Source organism: Aedes aegypti, chromosome 1 (genome assembly GCF_002204515.2).
Source record: "Aedes aegypti strain LVP_AGWG chromosome 1, AaegL5.0 Primary Assembly, whole genome shotgun sequence".
Lineage (NCBI taxonomy): Eukaryota > Metazoa > Arthropoda > Insecta > Diptera > Culicidae > Aedes > Aedes aegypti.
Genome location: NC_035107.1, coordinates 307,629,122 through 307,647,099, shown reverse-complemented (window position 1 = coordinate 307,647,099; position 17,978 = coordinate 307,629,122). Strand labels below are relative to the sequence as shown.

The 17,978-nt window shown below is 35.4% G+C and overlaps 1 protein-coding gene across 6 annotated transcripts in view; it reads left to right on the top strand.

Annotated features, from left to right (window-relative positions):
* LOC5572601 (protein lethal(2) giant larvae) overlaps nucleotides 1–17,978 on the top strand; it is a 93,190-nt gene that overhangs the window by 2,850 nt on the left and 72,362 nt on the right. Inside the window, exon 2 of one of the 6 annotated variants that reach the window (XM_021838475.1) lies at nucleotides 3,060–3,200. The exons of 1 other annotated variant lie outside the window; for it this stretch is intronic. The gene's annotated coding sequence lies outside the window, so the exon portion shown is untranslated. Of the gene's footprint in view, nucleotides 1–2,799; nucleotides 3,201–17,978 lie in introns of all 6 variants that reach the window. 4 more of the 6 variants (XM_021838476.1, XM_021838478.1, XM_021838479.1 and 1 more) reach the window with 4 other exon arrangements.

Sequence of the window (17,978 nt, the reverse complement as noted above, 5' to 3'; positions counted from 1 at the left end):
TCATTTTGGTGCCGATAGTGCAACTGATGGGCAGTGAAGTGATCAAAACTAAGTATAAACGAATTTTTGATTTGGAGTTTAGGGGGCACATGCTCTCCCTAGTATACGCCACTGATCCTTGCCATCGAAAATTAGCGGCCAACGCTTAAACAATAGTTATAGCATGCCATATATATAAAATCCCAGAGTTGTCTGTATGTCAACAACTACTTGAAATGTTTTATTGAGCACTAAGACATAAATTTTAGAGCACTACACAGTTTATTTAGATATTGGAACACTACAACTGAAAATACAACAGAATTTAGGAAACATGTTAAATGTAGTATGTGATCGAACATAAAGTTAGGCGGTTTTGCAATCATAAATACCATGCATGTGAAAATGTCGATTGATCCTCAATTTCTTCATATTGAATTTCCACTGGGACGAAGACTTCCACTCAGTTCTGTGTTTTTAGATTTTTCACAATTACTAACCCTTAAAAGGCGTGAACGACTTTGTTGCAGTTTTTTGCTCATATCTTTTGATTCAATAGACAAATTCTCAAAATTTTAATGATTTTGTGCAGGGAATAAGTTGCGTCTCCTAACAGCACTGACGGCCAATTCGGATACACGGCCAAAAATGTAGTGTACACCTCCTATTTCACGAGTGATTAATTTGGTTTAAATTCAATATATTTCGTATGTATTTATGGGAATACATATGAATATAGTATGTATTAAGTCTAGCGATCTCAAGAGGAACATTTTTGAACCACAATAATCACTTAACCACTTGACATGTTTGGATTTAGGAGGCCGCAACTTTCATTACGTGATTTGGAGCACTGACCCAAATCTAATTTTGTTGTCCATTTAGTCATATTGAATATATGGGACCATTGGAGGTCCGGTTTTAGAATCCCAATAGACCAAATTGGAAAATTAGGGGAAATTTTCAAAAACACTGTTTCAGAGAATTAAAACTATTGTAGGTAAATTTTGGACATTCTGGACGTATAAATGCCGTTTCAGATGTCTAGTGTATTTTGAATGATCCATGAGAAACATTAAACCAACTGTTTCGTAAAATAAAATAAAAACCGGGAGTTAAATTGTATTTTTTGTTGGATTCGGTCGATAACTATACCGCAACTGTGATTCAATAACATGTTTTTGAAAGATCAATGAGGGTTCTGGAAATTTCTGATGAGATCCTTGGAAGATTTTTGGCAGCAATACTGAAAGGTTTCCGATGAGAATCCTAGTAGCATTCGGATGAAGAACCTGGGAAGAGTTCATTCACATATTTCATAACGCCGAAAATGGCCATTTTAGACACCCACCCACACCCTCGTAACGCTTTTTGTATGAACATTCTACAAATTTTGTATGAGCCGTAACATCAATACGACAGCCACCCACCCCCACCAGCGTTATGAAATTTGTGAATAAGCCAGAACGATTCTGATTGCATTTCCTTGGAAAGAATCCTTGAGGCATTATCTTGACAGTTTTGGAAGAATGGAAAATGAGAATGATGGGATGGTTTTGATAAAAGCCAGATTTTTTATGAGATCCTTGCAAGGTTTTTGATAACAATCCAGGAAGAAAAATAAATAAATCCTGGTTTTGGATAGGATTGAATTGGAAGGTTTTTTATGAGACTTTTTAACGGATTCTGATGAGAATTTTGGAAGGATTTTTATGGGAATCCTGGAAGGATGCTGATGAGAATACTGGAAGGATTCTGATGACAATTCTGGAAGGATTCTGAATAAAATACTGGAAGGATTTTGATAAGCTTCCTAGTACAGATCTGATGAGAATTCTGAAAGGATTCTGATTAGAATTCTGAAAGGATTCTGATGAGAATCCTGTAAAGATCCTGATAAGAATCTTGAAAAGAATTCAATGAGAATTCGGAGAGAATCTTGATGAAAATTCCAAGAAAATTCTGATGATAATTTTGAGAGGATTCTGACGAGAACCCGGAGATTATTCTGATGATAGTTCCAAGAAAATTCTGATAATAAACCTGGAACGAATCAGATGAGAATGCTGGAAGGATTTTGATGGGAATGCTAGAAGGATGCTGATGAGAATACTGGAAGGATTCAGAAGAAAATCCAAGAAGAATTTAGATAAGTATCCTGGAACAATTCTGATGAGAATTCTGAAAGGATTCTGAATCCTGTAAAGGACCTGATGAGAATCGTTGAAAACCAAAAGGGCCTAGCCTTGGGCTAAAGCACGCTAACAAAATTCAACTTGGCTTTATAAAAAAAGCCAATGCCTGGTTGAAAGTCGAGAAATAGGGATTTAAATAATATTCACATTGAATTTTCTCTGAATCAACGGCCTGAGGATTGGCCCTTCTGAATTGTTACGCGAGAACTCTGAGATTTCATAAATCATACACGCTCGACATGTCCATTCCTCACATTAATGTTAAAGGTATTCTTAATATTGAACACCTTACACCTTTGACTTATTAAAAATAATTGCAAAAAAAAAATAAAAACAATCCAAGCTCTTATTGTTGAAAAAAAAGGAACGTTTTTCACCTTGTTCATTCACTCGCTTACGCCCCATTACGCCCCATCCACGTCATCCCCCAGTCATCATTCTGACTTTCTTAGAGACCATCCAAATCCAACCGAGCGGGGGCAACTGCAGAGAAGCCCCACTAAACGAGTTCCACCTCCGTTGTCCAGAGCTCCGTGTCTGGTTTTCGTGGTGGAATAAAAAAAAAGAAGCAACTGCGCTTATAGTGGTGCAGCAGTGTAATCCGCTATATTTTTTTTCTGGATAGGCCGGTTTCTTTGCGTTAGTTCTTTTTTTCGGGGTGCGGTTCGATCATCGGGATCAGTTATTGACCATAGAAGAGAAAAAGAGCGCAGTGCGGTTTCATCAACGGATCGAACTGACCACCTCATTATACACCAGACATAATCTCTGTTTGCTTTAAAAGTGCCTGAAAGTGGCCGATCTCGGTTCGGCTATTTTCCAACACCTTTAAACCAAGTTATGTGCGAAATGATCGAACTGTTGATTTCCAAGTTTTGATTCAAGTGCCTTCATAGAAAAACAACCGTTAAAGAGGAATATCGAACTAGAAAAAAAAAACAGTGCTGTGTGACTTGGTGCATGTGAAGCTATTGATGGATTAAAAGGATTTCCCGCTGAGTGACAGATCATCAGTGTTTCAAACAGGTGAGTTTTTCGTATACGTTTTTTTGCAGCAGCATATTTGCCGGTAAATTACTCACAGTCCTAACGGTAACCGTGGCAATGCACAGAACCTAAACAATATCGCAGACGTTCTTTTTTTTTATTGCGCCACGTGCGCCCATGCAGTCAGAAGACGAGCCACTTGTTGCCTCTCGCTGTGCTCTGTCATCGTCGGCAAATGCAGTGTTTGCGTGTTTGGAGGGAAGCTTGTAATCAGATGTAGATGCAATCGCGTTTTCTAATGCTTTCAAAATGACGTAGTTACATGGCTTCGGTTAGAAGCACCAATTTTCCATAAGTAACTTCTGCATATTATTAGAGAAATTCAAAATTACATTCAAGAATAGTAGACTTCAAAGAATCAAACAAAACCTACAAAAACGCCTATGAATCTATCTATGATATATGGCTAAATTCTGATAGTTGATTTACGATTTCAGCAGTCTGTATAGTTCGATACGAAGTTCTATACTACATAATATGAACATACATATATTAAGTTCTACACAGCGTAATTAACAAAGGGAATTGATTTTAGGATATATGAAAAAAACTAGTTGAAGCAAACATTTAATCAGGAACTTACGAGTTTTGCAAATCATTAGAAATTTACAAAAAAGTAGGACTTTTTTAAGAAAATTCTGAACAATACAAAAAAAACTAGGCTGATTAATGCTAATTAACTCATTGCACATGTGCACAGATGGATAAATAATAAGTGAAATTATGAGAAATTCTAAGAAAACAACTACTTACGTGGGGTTTGAACCCACGACACTCTAAAAAGACACGGACTTCGTTAAAACAATATAATTTAAACTAACATAATTGCAGTAACAAATTCACATTCTCTTAGGGGTCTTCCATAAATGACGTAGCATTTTAGGGGGAGGGGGGGGCTTCACGGATTTGTGACGATGTGTGACGAGGGGGAGGGAGGGGTCCCAACTAGTGGACATTTTGAATAATTTCGGTAAAAAGAGTAGCACTAAAAAACTGACAAACAGTTTCTTTCTATAAATCTTGTTTGTCTGACTTATCAAACTTGGGTTATGAAATGATGATTTAACTTCAAAACAGGTTGAAAACTTCTAAGAAATTTCAAATTTTCCTGATAAATACAATCAAACAGATTTTATGATGCTAAAAATAGTTATGTGAATATTATATTGTATTCGTGACTAAACTATTTTATTTATAAACTTGATTAGTTTAGTTTAGGGGCCCAGATAGCCGTAGCGGTGAACGCGCAGCTAATCAGCAAGACCAAGCTGAGGGTCGTGGGTTCAAATCCCACCGGTCGAGGATCTTTTCGGGTTGGAAATTTTCTCGACTTCCCAGGGCATAGAGTATCTTCGTACCTGCCACACGATATACACATGCAAAAATGGTCATTGGCATAGTAAGCTCTCAGTTAATAACTGTGGAAGTGCTTAAGAGAACACTAAGCTGAGAAGCAGGCTTTGTCCCAGTGAGGACGTAACGCCAGAGAGAAGAAGTAGTTTAGTAAAAATCAATGCTTTATCGACTTGGAAAATATTGTTTAACAATTTACAAGTCATAAAATCAATCGTTATTGATTTTATTCATATTTTCTGTTGAAGCTTTAATTCTTCAAGCTAATACAATATGCTTTTTTAGGCAAATATTAACGTTATTATAATAAAACACGTAAAACAAGAATTTTATTCTGTGCGTTGAATGTTGCAGGAGATCTCCACTCAGTCAAATCATCGATTTGTTTTGATATATCAATACTCTTGATGAAACAGCCTGGATAATAATCAGGACTTCAAATTCGAGTTTTATCAAAATTGTCCTATCGTTCATATTTCTAAATCACTCGATAATTCAACGAAAGCGCATTTTTTTATATTTAATTGTTTCATTATGACGGTGATGAATTTTAGCTGAACTATTAATTATACTATTAAAATCGCTAATTTTTGAAACATTCCAAATATTATAATTGTCATTTTTTCTCTATCTGGCCACTGTTTCCTGAATGGATTTGAATTTACTGAATATTGACGAAGATCCGTACCAAATTAAATTATTTTATTGATCATAATCACTAAAATCTGTTACTCAACCACGAACAGTTTAAAAAATGCCTATTATATAATTTCTGTTCAATATATTATAAAATATATTATAAAAGGAGCCCAAATAGCCGTAGCGGCAAACACGCAGCTATTCAGCAAGACCAAGCTGAGGGTCGTGGGTTCGAATCCCACCGGTCGAGGATCTTTTCGGGTTGGAAATTTTCTCGACTTTCCAGGGCATAGAGTATCTTCGTACCTGCCACACGATATACGCATGCAAAAATGGTCATTGGCATAGTAAGCTCTCAGTTAATAACTGTGGAAGTGCTCATAAGAATACTAAGCTGAGAAGCAGGCTCTGTCCCAGTGGGGACGTAACGCCAGAAAAGAAAAAGATATTATAAAAAAATATGAACCCAAACTGAGTGCTGTTAGCTCTATAAATCCGAGCAAGATTTTCAGCTTTTTTCTACATTTTCAGCTGTAAACTCTTTAAGTTTTAACAACAGCAAAATTACTACGAATTAGATTACTGGGAATCAAAATTATGTAGCTAAAACAGGAAATATGCTTGTTTAAACTTTTTCCAAAGGATTTTTTTAGCATTACGGTATATCAAACTATCATTCGTCAGATTATCCTGATGTTTCAGTGTTCAATATCAATTAATCTCTATATTTGTGCAGAAATTTCTGGATTTTAATCTTTCATTTTAACCCAATCGCTGAGGAAAACAAACTAAAAATTTAGGGTGGGTGCTTGATATGCTACGTATTTTCCAAGGGGGGGGGGGTATCATCATTTGTGACTAAATGCTACGAGGGAGGAAGGGGGTGTAAAAAAAGTGAAAAAATTCTACGTCATTTATGGACGGACCCTTAAAAAACTCAGAGTTCTACAAAAAATGGAATACTTTCGATAATTTATCCATTTTGGATTTTAAATTAATACCTGTATTAATTTAAGATATATAGGGATCTGCGAAGTATCTCACAATATCTTTGAAATCCAATTTCGATCTCCCATAGTTCCCTTGTAGAGGACTGATAGCAGGTCTCTATTTCTCTATTATATATAAAGACTATGACGCGACTATGACTGACTCTTCAAGAATTTCTTCTCAGATTCTTCGAGGAAAAGCTCCAGGAATTATCGTAGTGACTTCTCCAGAGGTTTCATCACCAATACTTTCAAGGACTCGTACAGGGATCCCTTACGAAATTCTTCTAGAGGTTCCTCTACAAATTTTCCCAGAAATGCTTCCAGCGATTTTTCATAGGAATTTCTTCAAAATTTGTTCCAGGGAATCCTTGCGCATTGTAATGCTACTATCTTGTAGAATTTCCTCAGGGAATATTTTAAACATTTTTCCAAAGACTATCCTAGGAATTTTGAGAAAATTCTAAACGATTATTTTCAAAAACTCTGGAATCAAATCTTGTGAATTCTCCAGGAAGAATTTCTGTAGATATCCCTGAGTAACAACTAGAGAATTCAGTTGATGGATTAGTTGTTTAGATGATCCTCAAATCTATTACGAAATTTTCGAGAATTCCTCGATAAATTCCACCTGTGATTTATCGTTAAGTTACTGTAGAATGTTTCTTGGGAATTCTTCAGCATTTCATCCAAGGATTACTACTTCAGTTCTTCCAAAAATGTCTCAATGAATTACTAAAACAATTTTTTACACTACATCAATTTTTCCAGGAAATCCTCCGATCCCTATATATATTTTTTAGAGATCCCGTCTGGTGTGTTTCACAAATTCCCTTCAGAAAATCCTACGGGATATTATCCAGAAATTCGATTTTTTTCTTTTTCATTTATCTTAGCAAGTTTAGATGATAAATCTTCGAGCACTTTATTAAAATATCAGTAAGTGAATAAAAACTAAAAGAAAATCTTTTAAAACTCCCTCATGAATCCATGAGTTCTTTCAGAAAATCTTACTTCTTCTCTAACACTTTCTAAAAAAAATTCCTTGACATTACTTTGGAAACATGCCTAGAAAAACTACTGGAAGAGTGTCTGGAGAAATCCTTGTAGACTTCCTTGGGAATTATTTGAAAGAACTATTGGACAAATTACTTAATAAAACTTAAGATGAAACGCTGGAGTAATTCTAGGATAATTTAATAAGAGAGTAACTTTGGATGGAAGCAGGGACTGAATCCCGAGGGAATTGATAGAATTTTTAGAGAAATTCCTAGTTGAAATCTCAAAGAAATCCTGAAATAATTTTTTTATGAAATTCTTTGAAATCCCAGAAGGCATCTCTGCATGAGTTTGTGATTGAATGTTTGATGATGTTTTAACGGAAGTCTTGGATAATGTTCGAGGAAAATCGATGGAATAATCATCAGATAAAATCCAGGATGACTTAGCATTTTCTTGGAAAATATCTAAATCAGGAGTTTTCAGCCTTTTTGGCTCGCGAAGCACTTTTTGAAATAAAATTGTTGCTCGGAGCACCTATCACCCCGTTTGGATGGATTTTTTATGCGCTTAATCCCAGTGATTCCTACGTAAATTTTTAAGTCAATCGTGTGCAATAATAAGGACATAGATCGCATGATCGATTTCTCTGCATCGATCCTCTCTTCTGTGAATAAAGGTGACAAGATGCAAGTTTGTCAGCATTACTTCATCTCAGAAAGCAAGAAAATTTCTTGATTTTGAATGAAAAAACTGCTTTTGGAAATTCTGAAATCAAATACGAATCCTGCCCCTTAAGGCTCAAGTAAAAACGATGCAAAAGTCAAAACTGAAAAAGCAGTTTTCTCTTTTTAAACAAACAAAACAAAGGAAATAAAAACACACGGCTCTTTAATGTCCCAAATAAAACAGCTGTGTGTTTTCATTTTCTTCGATTTCTTGATTTAAAAGAAGAAAACTTCTTCTTAGTTTCGACTTTTGTACCATTTTTACTTGGGCCTTGAAACAGTGTTCCCCCATAACGTCGATAACATCATAAGGTGAAGTTGGATTAAAACCACCTCTAAATTTTCAAAACCACCACAAATCTAGAGGATAAAGCAATGGTTTTAAATAAAAATTCGATGGATTGGTCGCAATCAACGAGTTATTAATTCATCAAATTATCAGCGCTATCAACACAACCGTAAATGTAAACTCTTGAAATTCCAGATGTTCTTCATTGTATCACGAGTCGAATATGACAAGACTCAGGTCATTTGGACAGATCATCGTCAGGCAAGACAAGGACAAGAAGGAATATAAATTCTTTATGGAATGCATTTAAGAATTTATGTCTGTGATTCTTGTAGAAGCTCCTGTTAAAATCATTCTCATAATTTTTAACATGATTCTCCTTCTTTTCTTGGTATACGTCCCCACTGGGATAGAGCCTGCTTTTCAATTTAGTGTTCTAAAAGCAGTTCCACGGTTATTACCTGAAAGCTTTTATTGCTAAATAACCATTTTGCATGCATATATCGTGTGGTAAGAACAAAGATACTCTATGCTCATTGCACATGGCAGTCAAAGAAATTCCCATTACATTAGCATCTCTGTTCAAATATCGACTTAAGACTTAAGAGTTATCTGTAGATTGCTATTATGGTTTTCAGTGAGTATTAGGCTAGACTCTTGCCTGATACTACTTAAAATTCTTAGTAGAAAGCCAAACCAAAAAAATATTTGGCATATTTCTTGCCAAATATGTTTTTTGAAATTATTGTAAGATTAATTAAGAATTCCGTTGTTTCTTGGTTAAGCCTTATCTTGATTACTAATTGGAGGAATCCTTGATCTATAATAATGAGGCCTTGATCGATAATTATGAGGCCCCTGAAGGGATTTTGTATGGATTTCTTCATATTTACAAATTTCTTAAATTATTCCTTTATGATTTCATGGCATACTCTCTGATAGATAAACAAATAGCGAGGGCCTTTAGGTATTCCTAGCCAGATTTTTGATTCATGCGATTCTTGGAATATGCAATTTTGGATTTATGTATAAAATGTTAAGGGCCACTTCACCGCCCATAATTGCATGGGAGATTCATAGGACATAAAAAAAAATATTTGACGATATAGTTTTTGTTAATCTCTCTTTGGATCCAACATGAGTTTCACCAGGTAAATAATTTCTCAAGGAAGGGCCATGGCTAATGCCTTACGCATATTTCCGAAGGCATTCTTAGAATGTAATAGATTGACTATTGAACTTTGCCCTTTTGTGGAAATATAGTCTAAATGTTGATACACAGAGTAGAAATTTATTCATACAATTCCGTATTCTCTCTGAACTTTCTATGAGTTCTAGTGGGTGGACAGTCCTTAGATATTTCAACAAATAGTTTTTTGTTTTCGAAGTTTAATACGTTTGAAGCTTAGTTAGTTAGTGGAAGTCCAAATTTGTATGAGAAAAAACTGAAATATCAAGTCCAAAGATCATTTTTGCCACCAGTTTGTTATTATTCTGGGCAACCGGGATAAATCCGGGAATTAGAAAATTAGTTTTGGATGGACACCCAGCGTATTGCACTGATGTGCATCAATTCAATTTACTTACAATATCGGCTTGGGGAAATTGAGTGAAATTTTGCCAATTTCAGTAAACAACAATTTGGTGTATAGATTTTAGTATGTATATATTATCTAAAAAAGTTTAATTAAGTTTAATAAATCTTCGAGCTGTTTAGTGGAATACCTACAAGTAAATGAAAAATCCAATTTAGTACTATACCATTTAATACCACTAGAGTTAGTATCCTTTGACAGATACGCGTATTTCGACCTCAACTGTTATGCCGTCTTCAGTGTGGTGTACTAGACTCGCGAAATACGCGTATCTGTCAAAGGATACAAACTCTAGTGGAATTAAATGGTATAGTACTAAAGTCGAGTCTAGTACACGACACTGAAGACGGCCTTACAGTTGAGGTTGCAATACACGTATCTGTCAAAGGATACAAACTCTAGTGGAATTAAATGGTGTAGTACTAAATTCGGTTTTTCATCTACTTTCTAAAAAATACCTACGATGGAACACTGAATATCAAGGTATTCTTGAAGCAACTCCATCATAAGCTATTTCGACCCCAATTACTCATTCAATCAACAGAAACGAATACCCGTCCAAACGACTATTTTCATCACTTGGGCGGTGACATTCAGAAAACAAACACTGAATTCGTCCAACCAACGAACATCATGATATCGGCGATAAGATATGAGCTGGTGGAGACATCATCCATAATTACGAATGTCTGATACCGCATGTGGGGATTTCGATTTTGACAACTCATATCTATCACTGCGGAGTAGTTGAGGTACGTCTACACAAGGTCCAATTTACTAGTTGAAACTTATATCTCGCGTAACATTTCAAAAGGACCTATCTAACATTGAGAGACTCTCTTTGTTTACTTTCTTTGAAATTTAAATCACAATAACTGACCACAATAACCTCCACCGTTGCGTTTTTTTTTGTATGAATTGCAAGCCAAGGACATTGTCTTTCGATCTATAGTGAAAAAGCTTCTCAAAAGCTTTAGCATTGCACTGTTACAATCAAAAGAGAGCGGGAAAGGAGAGAGAGAGAATCTTTCATTGTTACATAGATCATTTAATTTCAGCGAGATATCGAAAAAGGAGATTCTGCCGAAAACTTCATGATTATGAAAGAATGCATAAGATCCTCGATTTTGGATTTTTTATTTATTCGATTTCAACTGGATTGTTCTGGATTTCGGATAATATTCTGTCAACAATTCTAACATATCGATTGATTTGTTGAGAAATTACGTTAAAATTACAGTAGAGAGTAGAATATTTTATACTCCTGCAAAAGCTTCAGGTTTCCGATAGAAACTTCAAAATTCTGTCATTCCTGTTTTCCCTTTGTTTGCTGTTTCTCTTATAGTGGTGAAATTTCTACCTTGAGGTGAATGTAACCCGGTTATTATCCGATGAACTTGATATTCAGATTCCACTAAATCGGCTGATATACAGCTTTAGTCCACATATCTTATCGGAGCTAAGCCTTAATACGTAGAACCAAGTGACAAATGGCATTTGTCACACGAAAGGGGTCAGATTTAGATCCTAACGCGATAAGACTCGTATGCATCGAAGTTTTCATAATTACAAACACATTCAATATATCAAATATCGCATAAACACTGACATTTGAGCTTTGGCTTATCGCGATCCTCGCATAACTCCACGTGTGGTTGACAGCTCCCGGACATCCCGCGACTGAACATTGCGAAACCCAGACCTCCGATTCGATGTCTGCACCGAAAAAAACCTATGTCTTATCAGTGGCAATGATTATTTCTTCGATAACGCATACGCTTCGGTATCGTGCCGAGTCAACGCCAGTGAGAAATAATCATAAAGACAACAAACGAACAAGTGACATACTAATTGCGACAGGGGGCTGACTCTGTTGTTTACGCCCCTACTTTATGGCACCGAAAAATGTGTAGCGCCCAAGGTTTATTTATATGCGTGTTATTTCAGAACTGTGAACTGATTGTGAAATCGGTGTACTAATCTGGAAAGTATTCATTTTTAGGAGGTATTGATTTTGTATTGCCTCAATTACACTGCGGAACACGTTTTTGTCTCAAGCACCCAAATACCACTATTAACTTAATTTTGGGTTGCTGAATCCATTGCTGTTTTCCAAAATATCATAGCACGTCTAGTTTTTGAGATATTTGCTGTTGAAAAAGCAGAATTTGACGATTTCAGTCAACTTGCATGCAAGTTTGTCAGCTTGTATGGCATTTTTTTTGCCTAATTTGCCACAGAATTCAAACTTAATATGTTAAACAAGACTTATCAACAAACGTCAGAATACCTTCGATACTCAAAAAATATTTTCTGACAGTTTATTGTATTGTATTTTTCCATATAAGAGGAACGAAGAATTTTGTATAAAGACTGTAAGCATGTCAAAAAAGTTGATTAAATCTAAATTTTATCGTGCAATTTAAATCAAATTATACCTATCTCAAATGAAAGTTAAAGTCCTATTTTGCATGCTTGGTGGATTAGATCAATAACAAGTTTGATAAATCATACCTTAAACTTCATACAAACATCAATTGAATCAGTGTTTAATACAACTTTGGTATCTGGATACCAAATACATACCTTGATATAGCCAGAAATCATGATCATTCGTCGTATGACCAGAGAAGATAATGCGTACAAATGACCCTGAAAGCAAGAGCACAATGCCGACGCAATGAAATCATCCGGTGCAGATGCTATCAAACGATAGCCGACCGAATGCCAACGAGAAGGAGAAGGAGGAGATTGGCAATTAATGAGAACCACCTTCCATACCATTCAATTTCTGTACATAATAGTGCGGCACCCGCTCGACGAAATACAGTTACAAGATTAAGATTACAGCGTAGAAGAGAACATCTTTCAATGTTACCTAGTTTCAGAACGGGTCACCCTGATACAGAGATAAATTCTCGATTACTTTTTCAAATCGACGTAAGTAACTTCCATACGGTTTTGAGAAAATTAATTCAGAAGAATCACATCCAGTCTTCCAAAACTGTTTTAAAATGAATCACCTTTTTAACATTTTCGACGTGTACATTGCTTTAATGCTGCATACAATGAGCTCCCGTTCGAAAACTATGGAGTTCCTATTATTTCACACAAGAATTTTATGACAAAATGATAAGCCGTTTTATTCAGTCACTTGCGACGTTTTTCTACCAGTGTAAAATCGACTCAAGTAGTGTTTTGTTTTGATTCGTGGTTAAGTCACTTTGTCTCTCCATACATCGGGGCGGCAAAAGTAGTGGTTAGGTTGCGAAAGTTGAAAATCTTACTTTCGTCGTTTTGTAAATGCGGAAATAAAACGTCCTAAAAGTGAAAAATCGAGTTGGTTCAGGGCGAAATGTGTAGAATTTCGTCTGCGGAACAAGTAGGATCGATAAATTAAGTTTGTATACTTTTTTGACTTGAGTCTGTATGAATAAGTTTTCGAGAATTGTTGAAGATTTCTCGCATAACTTTTCAAAACGACCTGTGTAACAATGAGAGATTCTTTCCTATCTCGCACTCTTTCGATTAAAACAGTGCAATACTAAAGTTTTTGGCATTTTTTTTCATTATAGATCGAAAGGTTATGTCCTTGGCTAGCGTTTCATACAAAAAACGCAACAGAAGAGGTTAATGAAGTTCCGTTATTGATTAAAGGGAAAGTGAACAAAGAGAGGCTCTCAATGTTAGATAGCTCATTTTGAGAAGTTTCGTGAAAACAAACCACAAAAACTACGAGAATTTGTATGTATTCAGCTGCCATTGACGATTTTAATTTATTTATACAGGTTTAGAAACAAAATGTCGAAATACAAACCGTTTAAACAAGGTCAAAATACGTAAGGTCGAACATGATTGGGGACATTTTACTTTGAAAAAGAGATTTTACCGACGTTTTGTTTTTTTTTTTTTGACGTCTTGTGTTTCGATCTTTTGTCCCATTCGACCTATTGTCTTAGGATGATTTCTTCGCAACGTTAACCCTTACCTCTCCACTAAAATTTTGGCCGAAAATGGTTGTAAAATGATGGAAATAACAGGCAAATCCTTACAAGAGTCCCAAACGAGTTGATGGTTTACGACCTGTAAGCAACACACATGCAATGCAAAATGCGGTAACAATCAGGTAGGCACGTCTGATCACGAGTGTTATGGAGTTTTTTTGTGAGGGTGAAGAGCAGACAGGTTACGCGTCTACACCGGACAACTACCTGCCAGTGTTGTTTGACCCAAGGATTTGTTTTTGTACACAGTGTTTTCGCATTTTGTCAGCGTTTTTTCTTTTTGGTTCTTGTAAACCTTCCATTGAAGCTATGAGTGCAAGACAAAAAAACTGCTGAATGGGACGTTTATGAGTTGCATACGAAACGTTGTAGTGTTGACGGCTGTAGTATTGTATACGAAACAGTACATACTTTTAAAGTACTCTTCGATCTGTACATGATTGACTGAAATGCTGGAGGCCATTTTCATATTAATTACTAAAAACACACTATGATAAAAAAAAGTAATAAATCTATTTCAAAAATGGTTTTTTTTCTCAATTTTTGAACAAAAAAAAAAAACGCAATTCTCCGTAAGAGTACTTGGAGAAATGCCTGGAAGTATTCCTAGCTAAACTAGTTGAACTAGTGGAATTCTTCGAAAAATCATTGGAAGAATTTCTTATAGAAGAATCTGTGGGGCAATATCTGAAGGAATTGCTGAAATAATTTCTGGAGAAATCCTAGTTGAATTCTGTAGGGCGGGCTCTTCTTCCAATCTGTACGACTGTTAGTGTGAACTTACTTCTGGAAGGAGATTCTTAATCCCTTGCGGATTGCGTTGTTTACGGGTCCACCATTCGTTTTTGATCCTTCAGACAAGAGTTTGATTAGATTATTTTGTTAGAGCAGACCAGTGCTACCGGTGGATACCTTGTGACAATAGATGGCAGCTATAATCTTTGAAGAATCCCTAGGAAAACAAGATGTACTGTTTTAAATAGTGGAGACTGAGGATTTCCTTGATATTTTTCTCAGTAATTTATGGTTAATATTTTTAAGGTACCCTGAAGGAAACTTTTGAAATATTAGATAAACCCGTGAAAGAATCAATGAAGAAAACCCTGGGAAAACTGCCTTAATGTGCCTTAAATGCCTCAGAATAACAACTGGCATAATGTAATGCGAATTCCCAATAGAAATTCTTAGAAGTGCTTTCAAAGAAATGTCTGGCCGGACTCATATAAAAACTTTTGAAGTGTTTCGTGTTTCCTACTCAGTTTCTTTTTATTTTATTGATTCCTGTTTGGTCAAGCAAGTGGTCTCTAAAGTTACTGTTTTTTTTAGAAACTCAGACACTGCCATTTCTGATGTCAAAAACACATCTCTACCGGAATGTATTAAGAATTTCTTAAGACTTTTGGAACCATGATTCGCCAGGAATCTGTCAAAAATGTAATTAGCAATAATTCGTCTCAAATCTCGCTAACAATCTACCACGTAGCTTCTGAGATCAAGGGTATCGTAATAAATCGACCTGAGATTCTTTATAATACATATCGCGTAACTTTACAAAGGGACCTATGTACCAATGAGAGATTTTCTCCTATCTCGTTCTCTTCCGATTATAACAGTGCAATACTAAAGCTTTTGGGATTTTTTCACTATAAATCTAAAAACAGCGGCAGGACTAGCGTTTCATACAGAAAATGCAACAGTTATGGATTAAAAAGAAAGTAAACAAAGAGAGTTAGATAGGTCCTTTTGAAAAGTAACCGAGAAATATTTGATCGGATTCATATAAAAAAAAAAAAACTTTTGGGAGTACCTTTTCCTTGTTCTCAGTCACTATCAGTTCTGATCAAGGATGACACCAGGAAACCGCCAAGGGTCTCATGGAATTGGATGGCTTTCTGAGCCCACCCAAAAAAAAAAAGGAACAACATCTACCAAGGAAATCATTGGATATCTAGTTGGAATTATACCCGACGAATATCACAGGACAATTTTACAAAAATCTCCACAAGAATGTACATAAAATTTCACAAGACTTTCATCACCTTGACTCGCCAGGAATTAACTATCGAAAATGTAGTTAGCAATTCGTCACAGATCTTGCTATAAATCTATCGCTAAGGTCCCAAGGAATCGACAAAGAATATCGTCATAAAACTAGGAAGTTGCTGAACGTCTGTTGATATTTTTACAACATATCTATTAAATCAAGTATAATTTTTCAAAACGACGTATCTAACACTTGAAGGGATTCGATTGTTAAGCATTTTAAATCCTGTTTAAAATGTTTTGTACTTTTTTTCAATTAGTAGAAGTCAAAAAAACACTGTTTCTAACCAGTATTAAGCAATGCCGATTTGGTTTGAATTAGATTGAAAATAACTACTAAACCCATTTGCTTTGTGTTTGTCACATACACCATGATGATTCGTCGTTTTCATACCTTGATTATTACATATACCTTGATTCCCATAAAAACCTAATAAATTAACTTAATTCGTCAGTTGTTAAACAACAACATGGATTTTAGAATGATTCCAATTTCAATTTAACTAACAGGTGCAGCCGACAGAGCCGTCAGTAACAAAAATAGATGGATAACGAACATTTCAAGCATGATTTTTCAAATCGGCGTATCTAACACTCGGATGGTTTCGAGAAAAATGCGATGCAAAATATTGTAAAGCATTTTAAATCCTGTTTAAAATGTTTTGCATTTTTTCTATTGCGATGTCTACTATAAGTTGAAAAAAAGAACACTGTTTCTAACCACTATTAAACAAATCCGATTTGTTTTGAATTTTATTGAAAAACAGGTAAAATTAGAGAATAAACCCTTTTGCTTTGTGCTGCTCACATACACCATGGATGATTCGTCGATACCATACCTTGATTGATACATACACCTTGCTTGATGCGTCGGTTTGACAGTTCGTTTTGCACATCCGTCACGTCATATACACCAGTATTGTTTTGAAGTTGCACATACACCGGTTTGCAAATTCCCATAAAACTTATTAAACTTAGTCAATTCGTCAGTTTCAACTTTCAACGACAACGAATATTAGTTTCCGAATGTTTCCAATTTCAACTCGACTAAGAGGAGCACCGGACGGAGCCGTAAATAACAAAAGCAGGAGAAGAACAGTTCTTGTGCGAAATTTGGTGAGAAATATTGTCTTAAACCGAATACTGATGATGTTCCACATCAGTTTGCCGACCCGTCAGCTCGCTCAACTGTGGAAATCCAATTCTCTCGATTTCCAACATGTTTAGTGATTTGGAAACAGTATGACGTATCTGGTGTTCGAAATTTTATGTTTTGATTCTACATATAGGTCGCTTTACTATGAGCATATGTACGGTGTATGTGCTAGCATGAAAAATGTTGACAGTTGAGCCGCTTTGCAAACGAAGGGTGTATGTAGCCAAATTAAAAACACTGAGTAAAGTGCACATAGGGCATAATTTTAATTTATTTCTAAAAATCAAAAAATGGATGTAGGAATACTTTTATAGACACAATAGGTAGATTATGCGTTTGTCAAGCCCATGCAAAGCAAATCTCGATTTGTTTATTTTTGCAGATACGTCGGATTGAAAAGTTTGGCTTGATTTGTGAGGAATATTGCCTCAAACAGATTACTAATAATGTCCCTCATCAGTTTTACGATTCGTCAGTTGTGTGAAATCCGAATTTCTCGATTTTCCACATGTTTAGTGATTGCGATCTACTGATCGTTTGATGCTCGATTTATGTTTTGATTGTACACATAAATCGTTTTACTATGAGCATATGTATGGTGCATGTGCTAGCATTTAAAATTTTGTCAGTTAAGTCACTTTGCAAAACGTACGGTGTACGCTAAATGAAAAACACTGAGCAACATACGACATAATAAAAAAATATTTGAAAAATTCAAAAAATGGTTTTAGAAGTAATTTAGTAGACTCAATATGTAGATTATGCTTTTGTCGAGCAGCAAATATTGGTTTCTCGATTATTTATTCAAATCGACGTAAGTATCTTTCATACGGTTTTGAAAAAATTAATTAATAAGAATCACAACTCGTTTTTTGAAACTGTTTTAAAATGAATTTCCTTTTAAACAGTTTTTCGCCGTGTACAACGCTTAAATTTTGCATGCAATCAGTTCACGTTAACAT